Here is a 25782-nt window from a genome sequence, read left to right on the forward strand (position 1 = left end):
AAGATGTATTCATAAGACAAATGTGTGAGCAATTAATTGCAGTTGAGTTGAGGGCACGTAAACACAGTTTGAACAAGACACAGGGAGGATCAGCCAAGTAACTTGCATTTCTGCAAGGTAATAGGGTTCTCCAGAGAGACACAACCAACAGCATATACAGAAAGAAAGATATAAAGAGATTTGTTATAGGAGTTGGTTCGCATGATATTATGGAAGCTGAGAAATCTCATGATCTGCTGTCTACACACAGGAGAACGAGCAAAGCCAGCGGTGCAATTCAGTGTGATTCCAAAGGCCCAAGAACCAAGAGCCCTGATGACCACAGGCAGAAGATGGGGATTCCAGCTCAAACAGAGAACAAATTCACACTTGCTCTGCATTTTTGTTCCATTCATTCAATGGTCCTCAATGAATTGGATGATGCCCACTCAAACTGGTGAGGTAGATCTTCTTCAGTCAGTCTACCATTTCAAATGCTAATGTCTTCAGGAAACAGACTCACAGGCACACCCAGAAATCATGTTTAACTAGCTATCTGGGCATCCCATAGCCCCTGTCAGGTTCTGTCAGGACACAGAAAATGCACCATCACATGCAGTGTATACAGCACACTGCACTGAGATCATTTCTAAAAGGAAAGATTGTTATATCTTATTCTCTCCAGAATATAGGAGCCAAGCCCTGACATAACTAAACATAGGAGTGGTCTCTGCCAGTGGATCTGGAGGTCATTGGAAAATAATACCTTTATGAAAATGTCACAGGCCAGCAAGGGGAGGCAGCTAGAATCTTCTCTCACATAATAGCACTTTGCTAAGACCTAAATGAAAACAGTACTCTCTCTTATATCCTAGAATATGCAGCCTAGTCTTTGATAGAATAGAACCCACCCAGGCCCATAAATCAGTAGAAGGAAGAGAGCAAAGAGTTCGTAGAGATAAGCACCATCAACCAGCCTCAGCAGGTGACCCAAAGTGACACACCATATTTAACAAAGCACATATTTTTTCGTGAACTTCTGCTACAAAAACATAGTCTCTGTCATTCAACTATTTAAGCCTTCTGTTAGGATATATGGATAATATCATCTTTTGATTAGTTATACATAGATAATGAGTGAAATGTATAAGTGAACGCATTAATCTGTTATGCCCATACTCAAATTCATAAAATTTCTAACACTTAAATTGTAGCTTGTGCTGTGAACAAAAGGTTAGATAAATTAGGGTATTAAAAAACAGCAAAATTAGTATTCACGTATTATAATCTAACCAGACTACTGGGGATTATTTCACTCCATTTTTTTTTTTTTTCAAGAGGCTCTTTTGGCTTTTGGGCAAGGGTGCTCCAAATGAACAATTTTCAAAAGAAATTTAATGCTTAGGGGCACCTGGGTGGTGCAGTTAATTAAGCCTCCGGCTTCAGCTCAGCTCATGATCTCACGGTTCATAAATTCAAGCCCTGGAACGGGCTCTCTGCTGTCAGCAAGGAGCCTGCTTTGGATCCTCTGTCTCCCTCTCTCTCTGCCCCTCCATTACCTCCCCCCCACCATTCTCTTTCTCTTCCCTCAGAAATAAATAAACATTAAAATTTTTTTAAAAAAGAAATTTAACGCTTAAATGTGGAGGGGTGAGTGGAGGATGTCCAAGGACTTTAATTCCATAAACACTTCCTGGAAGATACATAGATGAATTTTTAAAGCACCACGATGTAAACTGATGGCAAGGGAAGTAGTTGTAAAATTGAATAATTTGGTAGGTCATCAAGAAAAACACAAGAAAATGAACGTAACTTAAAAGAAATAAAGGGAAGAGTGCAAAGCTAGGAGTGAAGAGTTGTTTTGCAGGTTGCCATCCATTTCCACCATGTCAAAAGACACAGTTGTTAACACATCATCATGAGACCACTACAATTAAGGTTTCTCACAGTAGTGTGATAACAACTTTTTCCAACTGTAATACCTTGGACATTGTATTTCATCCTTTAATTTCAGAAAAGATTTACCGAAGTTTCTTATAAACTAGAAATTCACTTAGGATGAGACCATACAGTGTTTTGACACAATAAGTGTACCTCATTGCCAACCATCATCAAAGGATTTGACTAATTAGACTTCAGGAAGAGTTTTCTCTAAGAATATGAGTGTATATAGCAAATGCTTTTTAATCTTGTAGGAGGCCTGGAGATTATATGGAACTAGAAACTCTATGCAGTGTAACCCTCTTGGATTAAGCTACAAAGGAAGGATCTAAACATAGTGGAGGAACAGAACCACTCAAGTGAATGAGACAAAGAGGCCAAATTTATTCAGAGAACACACACACACACACACACACACACACGCACACATACACGCACATGCACACACGCACATGCACACACACGCAATTCCCTCCTAGACTTATTCTTGGAGTAGTCCCTTATTCATTTAGAAAGCCTCTCCTGGTTACCAAGCAGTAAGTATGTTAACAATGACTCAAAGTCACGGTGTTTCATCTGTTACCACACGGTCTTCATTATTTTACAGTTACTAAGATTCCAGTTTACAACCAGCATATAGAAAGACTGCATGTCCCAGATAATATCTTAATCCTTCAGGAGCACATATTACATTGGTAATGAAATGTGCTCTTGAGAAAGTAAGAATAATATTATTCTTTCATTTGTACCATCATGGGAAAAAATACCATTTTTTTCCCTTAAATCACTTTGTCTTTAAAAACTCATAATGATAGTAATTGTTGACATTTACTGAACAGTATTATGGGCTAACCACAGAGCTAATAAGTGTTATCAAAATAATCCAATTTAACCTGTACCTACAGGCAATCACAGCTATTACTCAAATTCTACGAATCAGGAATTAGAGGTTTAAAAGAGGAAACTAACTTTCCCATAACCACATCGTTGTGTGCCTGGCCCTTGAAAGGGGATTTTTCTCACTCTTCCAAACTTTTTGAAATTAACTACAATTCAGTCTGGTACTGCACAAAGAATGTGAAAAAACTCCAAAGGAGGATTCAGGTCAGATTTCACATTGATCCAAATCCAAGGGACAGTTACTGAAGTTGAAAGCCCTCCAGACCATGAAGGGGTAAGCTCTGTTTGACTGACAAAAATACAGGTTTTCTCACTAAAACTTCAAGCCCCTTAAACAGCTGATCTTCTCAGATCCCAAAGGTGCAATTCATTTTCTATAAAAAGATGACGTTTAGGTAAATACCAGGATGCAACTTTCAAATATGCCAAGAGGTCAGCTAAGGGAAAAGTAACTTTTAGTTAAGGGCTTCGCCCTTTCAAAAATAAGCCAGCATTTTAATAAAATTTAAAACAACCACCACCACCACCCTCACAGGTAACATACCTGGTCCATGTCCTCCGGCTATACTCTTCTACTATGCATTGCATTAATTAAATGCACTCAAAAATGCATAAAGCAACTAATTAAGTAAAATAGTCTTACCAGTAAGCTCAGTTCCCCTTAGTTCCACTACAATATGTCTGCAGTATTAAGACAGGGTCATTGTTTGCAGTTTACGGCACCTAGAGATAGATTTGAAAGTTATAATTATGGAGATCATTTTCAGCTAAAAATCATTTACATTTATGTTTACCTTTTCCCTGTTACAAAATACTGGTTTAATTTTTCTTTCTCTCCACCCCTCAGAAAAATTCCCAAATGCCTAAACAATAACAATGCTTTGTTGCTATAAAAAGACATCTTGCAGATTCCTGTCTATGAATAAATGAAGCAGAGAGGGCAGACACACAGAAAACAGTCACGTAATTACACTTCTCATTGAAAAAATTATTGACATGTCTTCTCTCACAAATTCAAGTATTTTGCAACAGACCACAATTTGTAGGAATTTCTACTTGGCAGTCCTCCATGAACTGTTTTTCACAATAGCCCCTTGCTTTTGTCTGAGGCTGTGACCAGTATGTCAACATAAAACAGTACAGACTAAAGCGAGGAGAGCTCTCCGAGGAAACGCTCTCCAGGATTGGAACTCTATGAATTACACAGTTAACATAAGCTTTTAATTCAAGAGACCAGCTTTCACCCAGGTGTGATAACTTCAAGGCTCCCATCTTTTTAAAAATCAACGTAAATAAAAAAAAGTATTTCAACCAATATACACAATCACTTCACTGTTAATTGCTGGATGATTTGACAATTGGTCCCCAATCCCTAAAAGATTGCTTGTAAGCCTTTTTATCATGTCCCATGAGTACACCTTGAAAAGCTAAGATTTTCTGTTGAGCTAAGGACAGTCAAAAAAGTCAAAGAACTGGTTTTGCATGCCAGTTGTCAGAGCTTAATGAGCATCATTCAGAAGAGCTAAATTCCATGTAGTAATTCTAACTCATTCTGATAGAAATTACTAAAGATAGTTCTAAAACTACAGTATTTTGGGTCCTAGGAAAAAGAAGAATGGTTAAAATATCTAAGCAATTCACTTGCTTTCTTTGCATTATTTGACAGTATCTTTGGCCTTCTTCCAAAAGCTGTTGCCAAAAAGTTATAAACAGATTGCAAAGCCTCTACAGAGAACTTCACACCAATACAATGAAAAACAACTTCCACCCTGGCAAGTGTAAAAATAGTCCCTAATGCTGTCCAATTGACCAAGTGACACACTGCACAGACTGTGCCCTGTATACTCTTGTTTAGTGACCTCATTTCGATCCCTTTAGGCCTACTCCTGGCATCATTATTATCTGCATTATTATAACACACAGAATTGTTTATGGAAAACTAACAGCGCATAAACAACATTTAATATGGCTCCTAACCAGTGGGTCCTTGGTATGTAACGTTAGAGTATTACTGTGTTTACTAAGTTCTACCAGGCTACTGGAAGTTTGACCTAAGTAGAGAAGCAGAGGGAGCCATCCTCATTTTCCTGTGTCCAGAATCTTCTATGCGTCACGACAGTCATTCAATAGGGAAAAGAAGAAATGAAATGTTTGCACACATTGATACCAAATGGGATCTGCTGATTGTCTTGCCCCACTTACTGAGGCTGAACTTAAATGATGGGACATAGGATGTCCTCTATATTTATCCCAGTGATAAAAAAAAAAAAAATCACAAATTGAGTATATTCTACGGCCAGAGAGCTGTAGTTCCAATATTACGTCTCTCTGAGACATCACTCCAAAACCCATCCATATCACGCAGGTACTATAGGTGGCTCTTCCCAATGGCTCTTACCTTCTTAACACTGTCAGTGACACCCATGACAACAGGGATCAGTGCCTGCACTGAATTATCCACACTCTCGCTTAGTATTTTCAAGACTATTGTTAGGCATTAGGCATGAGGCTGTAGCTACTGATCAAACTTATTTGTATGCTCACAGCGACAGCACATGCCTGCTGAGCTCTCATCTGCTTCGTTCAACTCTGCTTGAGAAAGCATTCCCATTAATCATGGATGTAAGTTCTCTGCAAGTAATCCAGTCAACGTGTGTGTGTGTATGTGTGTGTGTGTGTGTGTGTGTGTGTGCGTGCGGCATTGGTGTATATAAGGAATTATCTCTTATTATTAGGTCTCCTTTCATTATTTCATATTGTAGGTATAAGAGCTCTAAAATAGGGTACAAGGACAATCCTTTAGGATGCAACAATTATATATATATATATATATATATATATATATATATACACATATATATATACACACATATATATACATATATAACAAATAAAAATACATATTATATAACATATATTTGAAATAAAAATACATATTAAAACATTTATGTTGATATTACAATATCTATATATGCATACATAAGTATACATGTTATTTTAAAATCATCTTATTTCTTGTTTTTTATTGTTTATTTATTTATTTAGAGAAAAAGAGACAGAGAGTGTGTGGACAGGGGTCAGGCAGAGAGAGAGAGAATCCCAAGGAGGCTCTGCACTAACAGTGGGGCACAGACCATGAGATCTGAGCCAAAATTGAGAGTCAGATGTTTAACACACTGAGCAACCCAGGTGCCCCTATCTCATTCTTTTTAATTCCTGTTTTCTTAGAGTAACATTTGGCACACTATGTATCTGTATAATTGGGATATACATATATTGGAGGTATAGGCTCAAACATTTTTAAGGATAAGGGTATACACACAGACACAATACAACAGTCTAAGAAAGTGTCTTTCTCATTCTACTTTGATCATATTTACAAGATATATTATCCTTTGACTTTATTTAACCTACAAGCCTTTACCCTTCCTTCCACCATCATTGATACAGATACCAATATCTTATTTTTTTTATTCTTAGAGGATAGTTGTTTGTTTCTTTTTCCAATGTCCCTACGCTTCCTCTACTTAAGATATTTGAATAAATATACCTACCAAATGCAAAGGGAGGATTGATAGAAATAGTGACAGAAAAATCTAAAGAATTTTGAAGTATATTAAAACAAAATGGGCCTTTGACCCTTATGTTTCCTTTCTACTGGGGGAAGAAAGAAGCATGAATGAAAAAAAAAACATATGTAGTTTAGGTACATCAAATTAAACTGTACTCACGTGAGGAAACAAAACACAGAAAGGGAGAGAAAGCACCCTAGAGGAGAAACAGAACTTGCTCAAAAGCAAGAGGCGTTAAGGCTGGATGAGGCTGGTCCACTCAGTGAAAAGGATACTTATGGCAGCAGCTGTGAATCAGGTAAACTTTGGTCCACAGGCCTTCCTAATATGAACATCTTGCTGCTCTGACGTTATTTAGTATTAGAAAATAGTACTTTTCATACAACGTGGCCCCTAAAAACCAACCAATAACTTCATCAGGTGCTCAGCAAAAGAAATGGCGATCTCTTCCAGTCGTGGAGTAAAAGTTGGCTGCAGAAGAATTACTCACAGATAATAGGTCACTTTTCTACACGGCACCTTCCTAGCATTAAAAAAAAAATTCTTTTTGGAGCGCCTGGGTGGCTCAGTTGGTTAAGTGTCCAACTTTGCCTCAGGTCATGACCTCATGGTTTCTGAGTTTGAGCCCCGTGTCAGGCTCTGGGCTGAGAGCTCAGAGCCTGGAGCCTCCTTCGGATTCCATGTCTCCCTCTCCCTCTGCCCCTCCCCCACTCATGCTGTCTCTCTCTCTCTCGTAAATAAATAAACTTAAAAACAATTACTTTAGAAGGGTGCCTGGGTGGCTCAGTCAGTTGAACATCTGACTCTTGATTTAGGCTCAGGTCATGATCTCACTGTTCTTGACTTCGAGCCCCAAGTCTGGCTCTGTACTGACAATGTGGAGCCTGCTTGGGATTCTCTTTCTCTCCCTCTCTCTCTGCCTCTCCCAAGTTCTTTCTCTCTCTCAAAATAAATAAGATTAAAAGGAGCTTGAGCAGGGGAGAAGGGTAGAAGGAGAAAGAGAGAATCTTAAGTGTGGAGATCGACATGGGTTCGATCCTAGTGGGATCATGACCTGAGCCAAAATCGAGAGTCAGATGCTCAACCGACTGAGCCACCCAGGCTCCCCAGCCTCCTAGCGTATGTTTAAGGTGAATTCTCTTTACTCATTGAATTTATAACACATCATATGTAAACTGCAAATGCATTGTAGATAAAATTAACTCAAGGCCAAATGGCTACTCCTGCTAGGTTTCACTGTGTATTTAACACAATGAATCTTGAGTTCAATAAGGGCACATTTTGACTGTTACTGTAATTCTAGCATCACTGCCTGGCACCATAACAAAGGTTAATAAATACATTTTGGATGGATTAATGAACGAATGTATGAAAGCTACACGTATAAGAAGTAGTAGTACTTCACAGTTACTCAAATTGACAGTCACAGGGGTGAATGTCACAAACCATTAGAGGAAGTGGCCCCATCGTACTGCCACTGTGCCTATCAAAAGGGACACTGTAACACGGAGGAAAAAGAGACAGAGAAGCTGAAAATAAAGTGAGTGTGTACTTATTCACTGTGTGACCTCAGGCTAATGACATAACCTTTTGGAACACCAACGGTCTCATAGGCAATAGGGATAATGGTATCTTTCTTGCAGGATAGGTGTGAGGGTAAGGACTGATGTGTATAAACTGCTTAGCTCAGGGCTGGGACCTACAAGGTATCCAGTAACCGGAGGGGCAGCACAGAAGCCCATAACCACCCAGAGGCAGTCAATGAGGCCAGGAGGAGCACGTGATCACAGAGACACCCTTCAAACTCAGCCAACATGAGAAAATCACGTTCCCCCAAATGGTGACATAGGAACGTTGACAACTGCTGTAGAAGCTGCAAGTGTGAGCAGTTACAGGTCCTACTCTCACAAGACAGAGAAGAATTTCTCTAATAACGTTTTTTGCAAGCTTGTGAGCTCCTGAAGGCGAGAAAAACAACAAGAACAACTCTCTTTCCTCCCTGGTACCCAAGCACAGTGGCTGCCAAATTGTCAAATACTGGTTGCTTAATAAATGTACAATGAATGAAAATGCCTATTCTATATATTTGGGGGGGGGTGGGCAGTATATAGATGTATTTGGAATCAAGAGTGACTATTTTTTCATTTTTTCTTTCTTTTAAGTACCTAATCTCAATTAATCTTCAAACACTGGGGTTTTTTACTGAGTTAAAAAGTAGACTGAGAGCACATCAGCTTTCTGTCAATATTTGGGTCAATATTCTTAAAAAGTTGGGATTGAAAACACCTTCCTTTCTGTCATCAACCAGCATCTGCCTGACAGAAATGAGTTCTTGATTCAAATCAGTAAAGTCCATGTGCTCAAAATGTGCACCAAGATGCTCAATTTAATTTTTTAGAACGAATATAGTATCTTTTAAAAAGAAAATGATATATGATGCACCTAATATTCCCTGGAAAATAAGCTGGTAGTATAGTAAAAATGAGCACACAACAGAAATTCTTCAATATGCTTAACATAAAATGATGTACAATAAAATAGGAATCAGGAAAGCTATGATCAACAGCAAAATTTGTTTTTGGATATTATTTATAAGCAAAACTTGAAGCAAGCAGTATGAAAATGTTGAATTTGCTCCTATCAATACCTCTGAATGAACACTCTGAAAGAAACTAGTCTCTGTTTCAGATTACTAGTTTCAGCATGTGTTGACTCAAAAACAATTACTGACCCCCTAAGAAGGGTCATATGTGATTTTCTTCTAACGTTAATTGAAGACATACTTTGTGCTGCATGGTGTGCTAAGCAATTTATCTGTTATCCACAAGTGACCTCTAAGTTAGGTACTACCGACGCTAATTTTATAAAAGACGCAATGAACTTTTTTTTTTTTTTAATTTTTTTTTTCAACGTTTATTTATTTTTGGGACAGAGAGAGACAGAGCATGAACGGGGGAGGGGCAGAGAGAGAGGGAGACACAGAATCGGAAACAGGCTTCAGGCTCTGAGCCATCAGCCCAGAGCCTGACGCGGGGCTCGAACTCCCAGACCGCGAGATCGTGACCTGGCTGAAGACGGACGCTTAACCGACTGCGCCACCCAGGTGCTCCCGCAATGAACTTAAATAGATTGGAGATCACAAGATCTCATTCTGTACAAGATCACAATGAGAATGAGTGGCACAGCCATGATGTGAACATGTCGATGTAACTCGGAGCCCATGTCCTTATCTACTCTAGCCAGACTTCCTTATTGCATCATTCGTGTAATGTACCTTGAGTTTGAGAAAAGGACTACATAGGAATTACTTCTCTATTTACTTTTTTTTTAAGTTTATTTCTTTATTTTGAGAGAGAGAGAGAGGCAGAGTGAGAGTGAGAGGGGGAGAGAGAGAGAGAGAGAGAGAGAGAGAGAGAGAGAGAGAGAGAATCCCAAGCAGGCTCCACACTGTCAGCACAAAGCCCAATGCAAGGCTTGAACTCACAAACCATGATCATCTCTGGAGCAAAAGTCACTGAGCCACCCAAGCACCCCTGTCTCCTACTATTTTAAAGACATATATCCAAATGTGTTAAGGAGCATCATGTAGAGAAATTAGCAAAGGATATTCCAGGGTAAGTCAGAAGACCCAGTGAATTTTATTACTAGCTCTATCACTAACACTGCTTATTAATGGTTCAGAAACACTGCTTTCTTAACCAGTTTAGGTCTCGGTATCCTTACTTACAACATGAGAATGCTAACAATTTTTTTACAGTTTCTTTTGGCCTTCAAAGTTTATGATTACTGGGGCACCTGGGTGGCTCAGTTGGTTAAGCGTCTGACTTCGGTTTAAGTCATGATCTCGTGGTTGTTGAGTTTTAGCCCCACATCAGGCTTTCTGCTGTAGGCATGCAGCCCACTTTAGATCCTCTGTCTCCCTTTCTCTCTCTCTGCCTCTCCCCTGCCGGTGTTCTGTGTCTCTCTGTTTCTCTCAAAAATAAACAAACATTTAAAAAAAGTCTATGATTACAGGAAAAATTAGTCTCATAATGAAGCTGAAAGAAAGGGAAGGGCAACTAAAAAAATATTCAAGAGGCTGGAGTCATGAACTCTAATACAAGGGAAGATTAAATGATTAGAAATCTTTAATGTTGAAAGATGAATATACAGGACAGACCAAAATGAATAAGAATCTTGAAGGATACAGGAGAAGTGAATATAATTATATGTTCTATAATCTTGGACTGCTGAATCTTGAAAGAGGAGCGATCCCTCGGAAATAAATTGAGTACAAATCATATATGATAGAACTTTCTTACTACGATAGGTTATAAATGTTAAAGAAATATCTAGCTTCCAGAAAGTTGATACCTATTTTTTGGCAAGTGTACTCATAGTTTAACAAAAAGTAGGGTTTATACCCTACTTTCAGAGTATTTGCAACTACCATTTGAGAACATTGTGAAGAACAAATACACCTCTCAAGAATCTTTCCCTTCTCAGGGCACCTGGGTGGCTCAGGCAGTTAAGGGTCCAACTTCGGCTCAGGTCATGGTCTCGCTGTCTGTGAGTTCAAGCCCTGCACCAGGCTCTGGACTGACAGCTTGGAGTCTGGAGCCTATTTCAGATTCTGTGTCTCCCTCTCTCTGCCCCTCCCCAACTCATGCTCTCTGTCTCTGTCTCTGTCTCCTCTGTCTCTCTCTTCCTCCGACAAAAATAAATAAACATTAAAAAACATTTTTAAAAAAGCAAGAACTTTTCCTTCTTTATGGATGGCTGACCCTGAAAGACCTGGATCTGACCAATGGTATCAATTACACTCAGGAACTCAGGAGTTTTGAGCCTATCCCAGAACGTAGCACAGAGCAGGTGATCAATAAATATCTGCATGAATGAATGAGCTCTGCTACTTCCTAGCTTTATCACCAGGGGAAAATTATCAACTCATTTTTTTGCAATCAAATGTGGACATGATTTACTCCAATGCTATTTGAGAGGTGACAATTGTCGTTGTAGCAGAATAGCCTCAGGGTGATAGAGAAGGACCTGAGGGACATGTATAGGGCACTGGCCCCACATGGCACCATCTGGGGTCTTCGAACCATGAATACTGAGGGAGTAGAACAACACTGGAGGCCAAGTTTCAACCACATTACCTGGTCAAATCACAAAGTGTGGACTAGAACCCTGTAACACAAAGGGGGAAGCTCTTGTTTTCCAAATCATACAACTTAAAAGTCCCACCTGCCAGAGGCCAGAGGCCCTCCTACGGACCTGCTCATCCCGTTTGTCACCTTGGTGTCTGATGGGCAGGGGCATTCTTTGTTTTCTTAATTCTGTTGAGAGTACTATTAGTATCAAATGAAATCATGTTTGAAATGGTTTTGAAAGTAATCAGCAAAATGCCAAAGCTTTATGTTAAGAATAAACTGAATAGATAATCTTTTAGATCTCAATGAGCATCTAGCTCTGATTTTATATTACTTTCCAATGTAATTGTAGATTGTCTCCCCAGGAAGTACAAAGGTCCATAACAAATCTGCAATTCTGAACACAATCAACTGAGGAGTATTCTGCTCAAATGTACATCAAAATGTATATGATGATAATCTCAGATACCAGAAAAGCAAAGGTCCTCTGACTAAATCCTGATCAAATCAGTTGGCTGTGGACAAGTTAATACCAAGGTCTGGCTCATTCAGTAATGACAATAGCACACATTTACATGGGGTTTGCTGTATGCCAGGCACTCTTCTGTTTTATGCTGTTTTTTAATGTTTGTTTATTTTTGAGAGACAGAGTATGAGAGACAGAATCCGAAGCAGGCTACAGGCTCCAAGCTGTCAACACAGAGCCTGAGGCGGGGGTCGAACCCAGGAACCATGAGATCATGACCTGAGGCGAAGTCAAATTCTTAACCGACTGAAACACCCAGGTGCCCCTTTTATGAATTCAATTTATCCTTACAACTCTATGAGGTAGACAAAAACGTTCTGTCTTTAAGTTCCTCATTTTAAAGGTAGAACAACTGAAGCACAAAGAAGTTACATATTGTCTAGGATTGCAAAACCATTTCCCCAGGATACAGCTTTTTAATTGTGATAGTCTTAAATACTGCCAAAGGCATTGTAATAGCATCAGAACACTTTTAAACCGGACTCTTGCTCTTTAGGCTGCAAGCGTAGTCAGACATGTATTTTCAGTCATGATTAAAGAATGGAATTCTAAGTCATTAAAAGTCAAACTCAAGTACATATATCTTGCAGGCACATTTAGGTATGAAAACCAGGTAATATAGCTAATACTTTATTTTTAATTTTTTAATGTTTATTCATTTTTGAAAGACAGAGAGAGACAGAGCACAAGCAGGGGGAGGGCGGAGGGAGAGGGGGGCACAGAATCCGAAGCAGGCTCCAGGCTCTGAGCTGTCAGCAGACAGCCCAACACGGGCCTTGAACTCACTAACTGCGAGATCACGACCTGAGCTGAAGTCGGACACTCAATCGACTAAGCCACTCAGGAGCCCAGTAATACTGGTAATACTTTCTATCTGAAAGCATGTACAAGGTCATCTTTATTCATTCATTCAACTATTTATGACTTGACTATTCTGCATCCGGCACGATGGTCAAGGCACGCCCATGAATGGAGAGCCCTACGTCCTAGAAACAGGAATTGTCTAAACAAATCCAATCCCAGGTTATTATTCCCAATTTCCTGCTTGAGCCACTCCACCTGCTGCTTTAGTCAGAGTATTTGCTCAAACAGCTTTCAAGCCCTGAGCAGTCTCTACAGTTCTTGCACCACTGGCTTATGAGCCTCAGAATCTCTGCTTCCCCCTCATCTTCCCCAAAGCATGCCTAGGGCTACACTCAGTAACTCTCCCACAGAACAAGACTAAGTTTCAGTCCTCTGTCCACCTTCCCAGTATTTTTCAGTACTGTCTGTATTTTAGTCTTGATAGCTACTTACGATCGCACACCACAGTGAACCCTAGGAGACAAATAATTTACAAGTGGTTTTAGTATTCCACCAATGAGAAACTCATTTTTTACTTATGAATTCATGTTAGAAAGACTTTGAAGGAGATGGCAATTGGTTAAGATGGATAACTGTGTGGGTTAGGGTTTCTTTTTTTTTTTTTTTTTTGATTTATCATAAGAGTAATAAATGTCTACTGTAGAGATCTGGTAAAATATAAATAGCTATGTATACACACACATACACACCTATGCATGTATTTATAAAAAATAAATATATATTTATTACATATATGCATATATATTTAATAAAACAAAAATCATCTGTCAAAGTTAAAAATTACTAAGTGCATTTCCTCCCCCAGTTAATATATCAATATTCAACTAGTGCTATAACTACACATATACACACATGTATGGATATATATACAAATACGTAAAAATCATATACTGCATATCTGTACAAAACGTTATAAATGTTTTACCTTACTGAATGATCTAACATACCATTTTATGTTATTCTGTTTAAACCAGTCTTCACACAAATAGAAAACCTGCTTGAGTTTAAACATATTGAGATATGTTCAAACGTTAATGTAAAATCATATTTAGTCAGTGTAACTTATAAAACTAAATTTTGGTAACACCCTAAATGCTCAGTAGTAGAGAAATAATTAAGTTCCTAGAATATGACTATGTATTAGACAATTTTGTAGGTTGAAAAATTGTGTTTTCAAAGAATACTGAATGCTGAACTTTCATATAATATTAGATGAAATAAAATACCACAAAATTTTATAAGGAGTATGAGCTCAATTTTGCCAACAATAATCGTATATATCTATAATGTCTAACATAATTATTTTATATACACTAACTTGCAAATGGAAAGTTTGTTGTGTAAAAAATACCTAAGTGCAAAACCTACCTTGTAAAACTGAAAATAAAGAGCTAATCAGCAGAGCATGAATAAATTACTCAATAATTTAAAAAAATCTAAAACTGCAAAAAAGAGATGTCAAAAGATGTCTAAAAATTGAGGCAGACTAGTTATTTATTGATAGACTCTAAATGTTAATCATTGATAGACTCTAAATGTTAATTAGTTATTGATAGACTCTAAATGTTAATGTTAATAAGTTAAATATACTTATTTATTATAATAAAATAATTCCTATTAATTTTAACGCAGAAAAGATTGTGCAATTCAATGACAACTGTCATAATATCTTTATGTAGACCAAATCAAAATAACTAAGTATGAAGACTCCAGGAAACTGTGTGCAAGCAGAATGATATACAAACACAATGGTGTTACTCAAAAGACCGAATTAATAATTTGTAACAAGCTGCCGATATGTGGGTCGAGCCCACGATTCCCCTGTGCTTCCTCACGATGAGCTCAGTACATGGGAGATACCAAAGTACTCCCCAGTTAGAGAGATGAATATGTGAATTCTAAGCATAACTTTCTGGTCAACCAGCAGGGGTTGCCATGTCTTTCATTCCTGCCAAAAACTGATCAGCAAATCTACCAGAAATAGAAGGGATATCCACAAATTTTAGACACGAAGAGTTGAATATCATTAGTGATGCTGTGAAAAATATTTATTTAAACAAAATTTGCATTGGGCTCAGGAGGTTGAAAGTACAGTTGAAGATAACACTGACACATTTATGGTGAGATACATTTGTGGTGATGGACAATAAGAAATAAAATCTAAAGATACACTGTCAGTTGAAAATGTCAATTAACATAATTTTTTTAGTTATTAAAAAACAACATGTAGAAAAATACTATATTTAATGCAGTCCTATTGCACAAAATTTCAAAGTTCACCTACAGGCTACGTCTGTTTCAGTTTTCCATAAGATTGTAATTGATCTGCAATTAGCTACGTATTTAAAACAAAAGAGGACTAGATGATGGTGGTGACGGTGGTGTGGTGGTGTGGAAAGAAATAAAGAAAAATCTGCCTTAATTATGGGAAATAATCATTTAAAAAATTAACAGTGGGAAAAGTTATGCAGATCGCCAATCTGCATTGATCTTCTCCCTCAGTAGAATTTGTTAGACAAAAACCCTTGGTAAATATAAACCAATATGCTAAATTCACTCTTCAAGTATCCAACACTTCCATAATACAAGTATCCAATACTTCCATAATGTGAAATGGAAATTGGTGATGACTCATCTAGTTAAGTGGTTCCTAACCCCATTAGAATCACAAACACATTGGAGAATCTGGAGAAAGCTAATGGCTCTTCCTCCAGAGGCATACACCCATTTTCATGCATACGATATACTGAAGACAATTACAATGGTTTCAAAATTTAACTCTCATTTGGGTTATTCAAACTACCCAAGACCAAGTGCAATGTAAAAAGCAAATATTCAGCCTCCAAACAGAGAACTAAAATATGTTGTAATTGCTTAATCAAATTGTATTGCAAACTACCTATAAGAGTATAACACCTTATATTTTATAACACTCTACCAAAGATTTTTTTTCATGTAATCCTTGAAACAAGTTTGTGTTAATTTGTTAGATTTATTTAAAAATTAGGAAAAAATAAAATGCAGAGGGTTAAGTTACTTCTTCAGTGTCACACACAGCAAGTGACAAAGGTCAAGGGTAGAAGCCAGTATTGTGATTCCAATTCCAGTCCTTTCTCAACAATGTCATGACCCACTTTCTATGTCAGAAAAACAGTGGTGTATACTTTGTGAAGTTGTGGTTTAAAATGACACAAAACAAACTCAGTCCTTTCCTATGAAAGAAAATCTTTTTTTTTTCTTTTTTTCCTCAAATTATCAGTTGGTTGTTTGCTATGAACCAATGAACAAGCTGGGAACCAGTGCTTCCCTGCTTGGGATTTTGTCAGTTTTAAGCTTTTGCTTTCATCTATTTCTGTTTAACGTGACACAAAAGCGTGAGAGAACCACCACTTCCTTAGTCTCTTCACATAATCCGGGCATCATACAGGAGCTTAAAAGATATTTTATTCCGTTCATTTTATACTGAATGCTTCAAATTTATTATACAAGAGATCCTTTGATTCTTCAGAAGCAAGCCCCTTTTTGAAGTTCTGGTAACAAAGTGTTTAAGAGGGTTCTTCCAAGAGGGTCCAGTTGGTCACTCAGCACACATTTTAAGTACTCACTTTGTACAGTTCCTTATTGGGTCTTTATAATGCAGCAGAAACTCACAGTGGGGGAGAAGGGAGAGGGAGGTTCCACCCAAAGCAAAGCAAAACAAAACAAAGGCAGCAAAAGCTAAGAGGTGTTCAACTCTTTTGCTGGAGGAACCACAATGATATGAAGGGAGGAAATTTTTATCTAATGGAGTCTCGAATTGGGGGAGGAAAGGGGCACAAGCAGGTACTTGATTTGCAAGTCCAAGACCAGAAAAGTGTAAAGATTAAGGCCTAAATTGCACACAATCAACATTATTTTCTGTTTTCTCAAAACCACACAGAAGACAACAAAATATATTCTCAACCCAGTTACAACAATCCCACTGAAATCCCAACAGACGTTTTATATTCACAAAAAGTGGACAAACTCTAGTAACTGAGAGCTGAACTAATTATCTGGAAAATTCAAGCAAAAAAAAAAAAAAAAAAAAACCTCTTTCTTTATTCCTTCCATATCAACAAATTCTTCAAGAAATACGAGGCTCTAAAGATCTACATATTCGAGAAAATGGACTGTTCTGAACAGTCTGCTCTCCTTTGAACATTCACATTCTTTGGTTTTGAGAAATGTAATATTTTCAGGTTACTTCTTACGTTAATCATTCACTTAGTATATGAATTAGATGCAACTGAATTGTTTCTGTATTTTAAGGAATATTTGGGCAACTTATCGATGAAAGCATGGGGAAAATGGCCTGTTAGAGAATGCTTTGTGAGAGGCATTTTCTTCTGTCATTTTTTTTTACACATCAGTGCTCAAGATTAATAAAGTTTCTGAAGGACATAACAATTAGAAAATAACATTAGGAAAAACTTTTAATAAATTATACCAGGCATGAAACGTGTTGGTAGAAATTATAATTAACAAAAAGTGAAATGTTACACCACCTTAAAAATAGAAAGCAGAATTTCCTTAGAAAAAACACACAGGGCTAATGCAAAAATCAATGTTCACTGTGTTGGCTGCTTGCAGAATTACACAATTAATCCTGTGTAAACTAACCTATCAGCCATGTGCACTGCAGGATTCCTGATAACTATTAGGCTGCACAATCTATTTAAGAAAGAGAACTTTAATGAGATCCCATGAGAATCTAAAAATTTAAATCACTTTTTTTTCTCCCTAAAAGAACATTTTTACTCTATTTAATGGACATTACTTTCCATATCTGATACACATATGGTCAGATCCACCATTAAAACAATCATCAGGAACCAGAAAGATAGCCCCTCTTGAGTTTAAAATATGCTACTGAGCTGATTTCAAAGTAATAGAGGATTTAGAGCTCTACATGACAAAAATGCTACCTTATCTTCTTCTTGGCTTTGATAGCAATCTATTGCTATCCTATGTCACTGGGCCTCACAAGGCCTAATCAGCTACTCTAAAATTGTATTACCATATAATATACTCCGTGAAGATATGGAGTCCCATGTGCATTCAGTTTATGTAAATTATAATCTGCCTAATTCCACTACAAAAATAAATAAAGTAACCACTTAGGCACGATCATTTTTAAAATACTGCCTCAGTGACCCACGTACATATATGTATACAACTGAGTATATGTAAAAATGTCTTATTCATGGGTAGGTATCCCACTGAATGTTTAACACCTAAATAGACAATTTTGCCTAGTTTAAACAGTAACACAGTTTATATTTTTCTTTCTGGTGATTGGGGTAAGCCTTTAAAGGACTTGTTTCACTCTTAGACTGCATGTAACTCCATCTATAAGCATGCCACCTGGACAGAGACTCAATGATTCTTCAAACACTCCCCTGTGCTTTCATTACATACTTAATTGAATCTAAATTCCCTTGAAGAAAACATATCATTATTAAAACTACCCATTCCAATACCATCATTAAAGTTGGTCTCAACTCTTCTTCTGAGTTCTGATTCTTTAACCTTGACAAGCAGTGATAGGGTAAGTCCATTCAGGCATCATTTGCCTGGATCCCAAAGCTGTGTGCCAAAATAAATGTATGCGTGGATGGATCAATCTATCAATTCACTGATAGACAGATACATCAGGGCATTAGCTATAAGAACTCTAAGAGTGGAAACGAGAAATCCTGTCCATCATCTTCCCTGAGCCAGTGTGGATGGCTAAAAGAAACCCAGCCTGTGCCCACAACCTCCCTTGATGAGCAGTGGCTGGTTTCTTGTGCTTTGGTTCACTGCTGGAAGCAAACAGCAGAATGCAGATACTGTAGTGAAATCACTAATGGGAGGCCCGAAGTAATGAGTGCAGGTATTTCCAGGAGTAGACAGATGGGAAAAAGTGAAGTAAGACAAGACAGGGACAATCCCAGAGGAGAAAATAATGTAGATGGTGCAAAGGAGAACAATTTGCCTACCAGGCTGGAAGGTCCCTAAGCACTAAAAAAAAGCCGACATTTCTGCTGTGACTCGTCAGCACTAAAACTGCAGTCAGTGTCCACACATGCTACTGTCTCCAGAATTCGCTCTATTTCTGACTGCATTTGATTTCTATTCCATGCCTTTTGTTTCCTCTCTCCACACATCTATCACCTACTGTATATCAAAGTGGTACAAACCTTTTAGACCTTATTTCCACATCATAGTGATTAAGAATGGGAGAGAAAAGACGGGGTTTTTTTTTGTTTTTCTCATTTACCTCAGAAGCACAACAGGCTCCCATTCAGTCCTAGGCACTAGCTCTGGCATTTATGCAGCATGGCTCGAATGCTACACACATACACAGGGCTATTCTAGACCCCAACTTCAGGTCTAATAATAGATCATTTCCTCTCTTCCTATGTTTCTTCTCATATAACTTTTCTATAAAAAGTTAGATAGTTGGGGCGCCTGGGTGGCTTGGTCGGTTAAGCATGAGACTTCAGCTCAGGTGATGATCTTGCAGTCCGCGGGTTCGAGCCCCGCGCTGGGCTCTGCACTGACAGCTCAGAGCCTGGAGCCTGCTTCAGATTCTGTGTCCTCCTCTCTCTCTGCCCCTCCCCAACTCTGTCTCTTTCTCTCTCTCTCAAAAATGAATAAGCATTACAAAAAAAAATTTTTTTAAGTTAGGTAGAAAAATATTTTTTAAAATGATTCACCAGACAACTTCCTGCTTAGTTTTAATAGATAGGCATTATTAGGTGGTAGTTATTAAAGAAAAAATAAGATTGATACGGTGGGAAGAGGTGGACAACATTTACACATTTTCAACTCTGGTAATAACTGCTACTTTACTGTATGACATAAACATTGATTTTACCCGTGAAAACTCCTGGTGACATTATTTACCTGAAATAATGTGCATGAATTAAACTGATATGCATTTCAGTTTTCACCAAAAATTTTCTCTATTTTCAACAAGAAAATATTTTGACAAGGACTAAGATACACTCCTTGTGATGTTTTCAAAACTCCTATGTGAAGCCTATCAGAAACTATCTACTTGGATTGTCTACTAAACATTGGGGAGAGGAGGAAGCTCCTTGAAAAACTACAAGCACTATAACGTACATTTTTTTTTCTCTAAGAAGTCATAGAAATATTTCCATTTTGGGGCACCTGGGTGGCTAAGTCAGATGAGCAGTTGGCTCTTGAATTCGGCTCAAGTCATGATCTCAAGAGTTGAGGAAATCGAGCCCTGCATCCAGCTCCGTGATGAAAATGCTGAGCCTGCTTGGGATCCTCTCTCTCTTTCTCTCTCTCAGTCTTTCTCTTTCTCTCTCAAAATAAATAAATGGGTATTAAAAAAAATAAGAAATCGCAATCACTCTCTTGATTTTAGATATCTAGAGAAGCACAATCACTGTTTAGTTCCTAGAAAATGGTGGTGGTGTTATTATGTTTGTCTGATTGTGGGACTGTCAGTGTGTGCATGTGTTTAAGATACTGAATTGTTTCATGTTTGACCCAGCTTTCACTTTGATTTTATGAACAGTCTTATAAAGAAAAAAAAAAAAAAAAAGATAGGCTTTAAGAATTAGGATCCATCCTACTGGATAAATCTCTATATTCATTTTCAGACTTCAGAGATATTAAATTTGGCATAACTCTAAGGATCAAATAAAAGACAGTCTGATATCCTGTACAACTTCCATCCTGACCCATATTCCTCTACTTATTGTCTTCCTATTGAGTTGGACTGGAGGCTCTCTAAGGTAAGTGTCACTCCAATTCCTTACCATTTTTCCTGAACTGAACAGACTTGGTATCCTAAGTGCTCGATACTGCTTGTTGAATGAATAAAAGGTTTACGAACTTAATATTCTAGTCAATTAGTGCCTGATATAGTCCTTTTGAGTTCTTTAAATCAATTTTTTTGCATTTTTATCCCACTAAATTCTGCTGTTTAATGTAGCCAATATGGTTTTTGATAATTCAGTGAATCTATTAATATTAACAAAAGCAACAAGCATGTATTTAGCAAAAGCTCCAGGCCAGTCACTGCTGTGACAGTTTAAAACATAGTTCATTTAGTAATTGCAACAATCTTCTGAAATATGCACTATTTTTCATCGATGATACAATGCAGTTACAGTACAAAAATACCACATTCTGAATAGATTACTACTTTTAAAAAGTGGTATAGTGTCCACACAAAAGTTATTCAACTCCATGGGTCAATACATAGACAAGGTTTACCTTCTAATATTAATTTTGTAATGGGGATTTGTATTCCCATAACACTTCACTTAAGTATCACTATTTTACATCATATAGTGATAGTGATGAACCAAAAGGTTTTCACCAAAAGCTTACTTAATTTCATGGATATTTCAACCAGAAAAGAGTTTGAAGGGTGGTGCGGTTGGTAGAATAATGACTTCCCAAGATATCTACATACTAATCCCTAGAAACTGTGAGAATGTTGCCTTACATGGTAAATGAGACTTCGCAAATGTGATTATATTAAGGACCTTGAGACAGAGAGATTATTCTGTATTATGTGAATGGGTCCAATAGAATCACAGGTTCTTTGCAGGAAGAAGGCAGGAGGGTGAGTCAGAAAAGGTGACATAAGGGCAGAGCAGAGAAAGAGAAGTTGGAAGACGTTATGCTATTGGCTTTGAAGATGACAAGGAATATAAGTAGATTCTAGAAGCTAGAAAAAACAAAAAAACAGATTCTCACCTAGAGGCTCCAAGGGTACATAGTTCTGAAGACACCTTGATTTTAGGCCTTCTAACCCTTAGAACCACAAGAGAACATATTTATGTTGTTTTAAGCCACCAACTTGGTGCTGTTGACAGTAACAACAGGAAATGAAACAGGTCAAGTAACACAGTCATGTGTAGATAAGAACTTATATTTTGATTTGGGGAGTCAATGTCTGGTACTTATTTAGGTTCACACAAAATATATGCTGCCTTCTAACTATTTTGCCAGGAGATGAAATAATATTATATCCATAAGCTTAAATTCAAATGATGCTGCTCCTTACAGAAACCTAAATTTTTATATAAATTTGTCACATATGTAGTCATATCATTATTGAGCAGATAAAATGTTTTCATAAATTAACTCAATAAATATTAAGATACAATAGACTAATATCTTATGTAAGTTTGGTATCTTAGTCTCATTAACTTAATATTAAACACATAATTTAATCTCACTCTTGGGGTACCTGGGTGACTCAGTTGGTTAAGCATTTGACTTAGGCTCAGGTTATGGTTTTACAGTCTGTGGGTTCAAGCCCTGCATCAGGCTCTGGGCTGACAGCTAGAAGCCTGGGGCCTGCTTTGGATTCTGTGTCTCCCTCTCTCTCTGCCCCTTCCCTGTTTGTGCGCTCTTTGTCTTTCAAAAATAAACAAGCATTAAAAAATTTTTTTAAATGAATTAGCTCTTCAATGGTGTGCTCGTCTATATTCCAATGGTAAGAATGCTTAAGAACTGACATAAACATTAGGAACATTACCTGATGCACTAAGTACTACTCATTATAAATAAGTCTTTGTATGGATGTTAAATACTGGAGTGTGACTACGTGGTTTACCTCTATTTTTGGGATGAGGAGATTGAGTTGACTTTTGGTCTAGTCTTTCCCAACCACCATGAAATTAAAAATGGAAAGGCATGAGATTTCTCTCAGATCTAAGCAAGTTAATCTTTTGAATGAGTTTAGTTAGGGTCTTTTAGCTCCTATAAATACTCTAATAGATCTACATTGTGATTAAGAGCTGAAACAAAGTTTCAGTGATAATGGTTCCACTTGAGGATCAAAAAACACAAATTCTATGTTTGTAATTTTGCAATGTAGCTTCAGTGTTTTTATTTTATGAAGAAGTTTAGATCCAGAAAATATAATTTAAAAATTCTAAGGGCGCCTGGGTAGCTCAGTCAGTTGAGTGTCCAGCTTTGGTTCAGGTCATGATCTCATGGATTGTGGGTTCGAGCCCTGTGTTGGGCTCTGTGCTGACAACTCAGAGCCTGGAGCCTGCTTTGGATTCTGTCTCTCTCTCTGCCCTTCCCCCACTCACGTTTGGTTTCTCTCCCTCTCAAAAATAACAAACATTAAAAATGAGTAAATAAATATTCCTATATAATTGCCATCTAGAATTTTTAAATATTAACATCATCAGGGCCCCTGGGTGGCTCAGTCGGTTAAGTGTCCAACTTCGGCTCAGGTCATGATCTCGTGGTTTGTGGGTTCTAGTCCCACGTCAGGCTCTGTGCTGACAGCTCAGAGCCTGGAGCCTGCTTCAGATTCCGTGTCTCCCTCTCTCTCTGCCCTTCCCCTGCTCATGCTCTGTCTCTGACAAAAATAAATAAACGTTAAAAAAATTTTTTAAAGTTAACATCATCATACTTGCCTCAGAACTCACATTTTATTTTTATTTTTATTGATGTATTTTTTAAGTAGGCACTATATCCAATATGGGGCTCATCCTCACAACCCTGAGATTAAGAGTTACATGCTACCCTGGACAAACAAAAACTAAAGGAGTTCATGACCACTAAACCAGTCTTCAAGAAATTTTAAGGGGGACACTGTGAGGGGAAAAAAGATGAAAAACAACAACAAAGACTAAGAGCATGAAAAACAACAACAAAGACTAAGAGCAATAAAGACTAGAAAGGACCAGAGAACGCCACTTAGGAACTCCAACTCTACAGGCAACAAAATGGCAATAAATTCATATCTCTCAGTATTCACTCTAAATGTCAGTGGACTAAACACTCCAATCAAAAGACATAGGATAACAGAATGGATAAGAAAACAAGATCCATCTATATGCTGTTTACAAGAGACCCACTTTAGACCTAAAGACACCTTCAGGTTGAAATTAAGAGGATGGACAACCATCTATCATGTTAATGGTCACCAAAAGAAAGCCAGAGTAGCCATACTTATATCAGACAATCTAGATTTTAAAATAAAGACTGTAACAAGAAATGAAGAAGGGTATTATATCATAATTAAGGGGTCTATCCACCAAGAAGATCTAACAATTGTAGACATTTATGCTTCAAACGTGGACGCACCCAAAAATATACATCAATTAATCACAAACATACAAAAACTCATTGATAATAATACCATAACAGTAAGGGACTTCAACACCCCACTTACAGCAATGGACAGACCATCTGAACAGAAAATCAATAAGGAAACAATGGCTTTGAATGACACACTGGACTGGATGGACTTAACAGATACATTCAGAACATTTCATCCTAAAGTATCAGAATACACATTCTTCTTGAGTGCACATGGAACATTCTCCAGAACATATCCCATACATGGATACAAATCGGCCCTTAACAAGTACAAAAAGATCGAGATCATATTGTGCATATTTTCAGACCACAATGCTATGAAACTCGAAATCAACCACAAGAAAAAATTTGGAAAGACAACAAATACTTGGAAACTAAAGAACATCCTACTAAAGAGTGAATTGGCTAACCAAGAAGTTAAAGAAGAAATTAAAAAGTACATGGAAGCCAATAAAAATAACAACACCACAGCCCAGATCCTCTGGGACTCAGCAAAGGTGGTCATAAGAGGGAAGTGTATGGCAATCCAGGCCTTCCTAAAGAAGAAAGAAAGGTCTCACATATACAAACTAACCTTACACCTTAAAGAGCTGGAAAAAGAATAGCAAATAAAATCTCAAACCAGCAGAAGATCGGACATAATAAATATCAGAGCAGAAATCAATGCTATCAAAACCAAAAACAAAACAAAACAACAAAAACAGTAGAACAGTTCAATGAAACCAGCAGCTGGTTCTTTGAAAGAAGTAACAAAATTGATAAACCCCTAGCCATTTTGATCAAAAAGAAAACGGAAAGGACACAAATAAAGAAAATCAAGAATGAAAGAAGAGAGATCACAACTAACACTGAAGAAATACAAACAATAATAACAGAATATTGTATTTATTCACCAGTAAATTGGGCAATGTGGAAGAAATGGAAAAATTCCTAGATACATATAAACTATTAAAACTGAAATAAGAAGAAAGAAAAAATTTGAACAGACCTATAACCACTAAAGAAATCAAATTAGTAATCAAAAATCCCCCCAAAAAACAAGAGTCCAGGGCCAGATGGCTTTCCAGGGGAATTCCACCAAACATTTAAAGAAGATTAACACCTATTCTTTTGAAGCTGTTCCAAAAAATAGAAATGGAAGGAAAACTTCCAAACTCATTCTATGAAGCCAGCATTACTTTGATTCCAAAACCAGACAAAGATCCCACTAAAAAGGAGAACTGTAGACCAATTTCCCTGATGAACATGGATGCAAAAACCCTCAACAAGATACTAGTCAACCGAATCCAACGATACATCAAAAGAATTATTCACCATGACCAAGTGGGATTCATACCTGGGATGCAGGTCTGGTTCACTATCTGCAAAACAATCTATGTGATACATCACATCAATAAAAGAAAAGACAATAACCACATGATCCTCTCAATAGATGCAGAGAAATCATTTGACACAATACAGCATCCTTTCTTGATAAAAACCCGGAAGAAAGTAGAAATAGAAGGATCATACCTTGAGATCATAAGAACTATGTATGAACGACCCACTGCTAATATCATCCTCAATGGGGAAAAACTGAGAGCTTTCCCCTTAAGGTCAGGAACACAACAGGGGTGTCCACTGTTGCCACTATTATTCAACATAGAATGGAAATCCTAACCTCAGCAAACAGACAACACAAAGTAATAAAAGTCATCCAAATCGGCAAGGAGGAAGTCACACTAACAGGCACATGAAAAACTACTCA

At 37.5% G+C, this 25782-nt stretch overlaps 1 protein-coding gene across 10 annotated transcripts in view; it reads right to left on the reverse strand.

Moving 5' to 3' along the window:
• Positions 1 to 25782, reverse strand: part of CHL1 (cell adhesion molecule L1 like) — a 200188-nt gene that overhangs the window by 148357 nt on the left and 26049 nt on the right. For 8 of the 10 annotated variants that reach the window (XM_040492149.1, XM_040492139.1, XM_040492146.1 and 5 more), the window contains exon 2: positions 3464 to 3543. The exons of 1 other annotated variant lie outside the window; for it this stretch is intronic. The gene's annotated coding sequence lies outside the window, so the exon portion shown is untranslated. Of the gene's footprint in view, positions 1 to 3463; positions 3544 to 21665; positions 21691 to 25782 lie in introns of those variants that run through there. One more of the 10 variants, XM_040492144.1, reaches the window with a different exon arrangement.

The sequence above is a fragment of the Herpailurus yagouaroundi genome, unplaced genomic scaffold (genome assembly GCF_014898765.1).
Source record: "Herpailurus yagouaroundi ecotype Mexico unplaced genomic scaffold, PumYag 183, whole genome shotgun sequence".
Taxonomy (NCBI): Eukaryota; Metazoa; Chordata; class Mammalia; order Carnivora; family Felidae; genus Herpailurus; species Herpailurus yagouaroundi.